The sequence below is a fragment of the Capra hircus genome, chromosome 2, assembly GCF_001704415.2.
Source record: "Capra hircus breed San Clemente chromosome 2, ASM170441v1, whole genome shotgun sequence".
NCBI classification, from domain to species: Eukaryota; Metazoa; Chordata; class Mammalia; order Artiodactyla; family Bovidae; genus Capra; species Capra hircus.
The window spans coordinates 135,156,921-135,160,210 of record NC_030809.1 but is presented as its reverse complement, the minus strand read 5'-3'; the positions used below and the strand labels follow the sequence as shown (position 1 = coordinate 135,160,210).

The 3,290-nt window shown below is 40.8% G+C and overlaps 1 pseudogene; it reads right to left on the bottom strand.

Annotated features, from left to right (window-relative positions):
- On the bottom strand, nt 989-2,701 carry LOC108638622 (annotated as a pseudogene).

Sequence of the window (3,290 nt, the reverse complement as noted above, 5' to 3'; positions counted from 1 at the left end):
TGAGCCAAACTGAGGATTATAACTTGGGAGGCAGATTCTCAGAAAGCTCTGAGAACTCTTCTACCTGTTAGAAGTTGAAGGCATAGTCATATGCATAAGGCATAGTCATATGCATTTTTGAGACAAAGGATCATACATCAAAATGACATACTGATATTTTACATAAAAGTCATCAAGGATACATACATGCTGCAGGCAAACACATGCAAAGAGAGCAACAAGTCAGCATGACTCTTACAGAGCTAGGAAAGAACTCTACCCTTTTTTTTTCAAGAAGGTATTAAATAATTTATTGATTGCACATGATAATGGATTATACACAGACTTCGTTCCCATCTAGAACTTTATCTGGTACCATAATTCAACTAGATATATTGCATAGGATGTGTCAACAATCATATTAATAACCAAAAACTCCATGACTCTGCTTGGGTGAACCTTTTAATGGTAAACTCCAGGTCACAACATGGTAACTAACTGTCAGTTCAACTACATCAATGTTTCTGAAGAGAATGGTTTCTACACTCAAGCAGGTTGTAAATAAATTTTGAATAGAATCTGGCATCACCCTGAAGGAATTCTAACTTCACACTGTTGATATAGTTTACCAAAATGTCGTCAGAATAGACTAACTTTACACAGCACATTTTAAAAAAAGACACAGTTATTCAGCATCATAATCAAACTATTGCATTCAGCAATTAACAGTATGGGTACACAAAAAAGCTACATTAAAACCCTCTTTTGGACTGCTTTACACTTAACACAGAACAGAAACTAAACTAACCTGTTGTACAGTTTGTCACACATAGAGTACTCAAGTTTTCTCTTTTGCCCGTACGCAGTGAGTCTTGTCTAAAACAAGTCTACTTTGTAGCAGTTAGGCCCTGCCACCACTGTGTTTCATTGAGTTGATAAATCTATTGTAACCTGTAGCTTCCCTGTCACGTCTCTGACTCTCCTGCTAAACTTTCTTTCCTGGCTGTAATTAAAACCTTCTGCCACCACCATAACTACAGGTACTGCTGGAACCTTGACCAGGACTTCTGCCTCCAAAGTTTCCTCCTTTCATGGTTCCTAAATTTGAAGACTGATTGTTGTAATTGCCAAAATCATTGTAACTTCCACCATATTCAAAATTGCTTCCATCACCACCACCAAAACCACTTCCACATCCTCCGTTATTATAGATGTCATAGCTGCCTCTCCCACCATAGCCACTGCCCTGCTTCCCATAACCCTGTCCATCACTTCCACAGCCTCTGCCTTCTCCAGCATAACCAGGACTGCCTCCTCCATAATTACCATGATTACCAAATCCATTATAGACACCCCATGACCTCCATATCCACCACTACCAGGGCTGCCACCAAAGCCACCTCAACCACTGAAATTCCTTGTAAAGTAAAATAAAGTAAAAAAAAAAAATCAAAGTTTGTCATTCCCACCAAAACCACTTGTGACCACCACCAAAGTTTCCAGAACAACTGTGGCTTCCTTGACTAGATGAAGCACTAGCCATTTCTTGCTTAGATAGGGCTTTCCATACTTCATAGTTATGGCCATTCACAGCGTGTATATTAAGTTGCTTTAGTCATGTCTGACCCTTTGTGACCCCATGGACTGTAGCCTACCAGCCTCCTCTGTCCATGAGATTCTCCAGGCAAGAAAACTAGAGTGGGTTGCCGTTTCTTTCTCCAGGGGATCTTCCTGACCCAGGGATCGAACCTGCATCTCCAGGTTTTCCTGTATCGGCAAGTAGATTTTTACCAGTAGCACTACCTGGGAATTCCATTTACACTGAGGTATATTTCTGAATGACTATAGGGGTCATTGTCTACAGAGTTGTGTCTTGTCCATAGAGTCATGGTCATCAAAGCAAAACCTTATTTTGCCACTGCCTCAATCATTCATGATTTCAATCACTTCAGATTTCCCACACTGTTTAAAATAAACTCTTACGTGATGTTCTTCAGTGTCTTCTTTAATACCACCAACAAAAGTCTTTTTCATAGTTAAGTGGGCACCAGGTCTTTGAGAGTCTTCTCTTGAGACGGCCGTCTTTGGTTCCACAGCTCTTCCATCCACCTTGAGTGGCCTTGCGCTCCTCTCTGCACCCACCTCCTGCACAGTGGCATATGTGAGAAGCCTGAAGCCTCTGGAGCACTTGGTATTTGGATCCTTTATCACCACAGATAGGCTGTGAGGGTTCCCCACTGCTCAAAATGGTTCCTCAGACTTGCATCAAGTTGTTTCAAAGCTCAAACCTCTGATGAAGAATTTGCCAAATTGTTTGGGCTCTTTAGGAGACTCTGAGAGCAGCAGAGGGTGAAAATTTTAATGATACTTACTTTGTGGCATCCATGGGCAGAAAACAGAATAGTGATTTTAGAAGTTATAGTGCTAGTGTCAGAAGAAAAAATAAAAGCAATTGATCTTTACAGGTGAGTAGGTGCTCCCACCTTTGAGGAGCTCTAGTTAATGTGTAATGCAGACACACATTGCGCATTAGAGAGGAAGGGAGGGGATCCAGACAAACACAAAGAGGGAATTTTATGCTTAATCTTTTCTTGTCCTGCTTTAAAATATACACTTTATTTCGACATCTTTTGGTCATTAATCTTTCGATAGAAAGCATTAGTGATCAAATATTTAGTCCCCTGATACCAAAGTAGTTACTTACTTGCCCTGGCTCCATCATGTCCCTCAATGCCCAGTCTTTATAGCTCATTTCTCTCTCTCCTTTTAGGGGTTAATCTAGTGGAATGCTTGGCAAGGACTGATAGTCAATTCTAGGTTGTCCAATAGGATGCACACTAATTTTATCCTCTATGTGCATTGTTCATGCCCATCATTTTATATCATGCCTCCCAGGTGGCTCAGTGGTAAAGAATCCACCCATCAAGCAGGAGATGCATGTTTGAGCTCTGGGTCAGGAAGATCCCTTGGAGAAGGAAATGGCAACCCGCTCCAGTATTCTTGCTTGGGAAATCCTATGGACAGAGGAGCCTGGCAGGATACAGTCCATGGGGATTACAAAAGAGTCAGACATGACTTAGTGACTAACCAACAACAACATAGATATGATCAAGTCATTTAGACATCATTGTTTTAGTTGGAGTTTTGAATATACATTGGGAGGCATGAGAGGTTGTTATTCTATAGATGATATAGGACACAGTCAATATAGCTAACAACAATAACAAAATCAGAAGCAGAGACTGAATCCATGAATCCCCAGAATTGAACCATCTACCCAAGATTTCATTTAGATTAGAAAGGGGATCCTT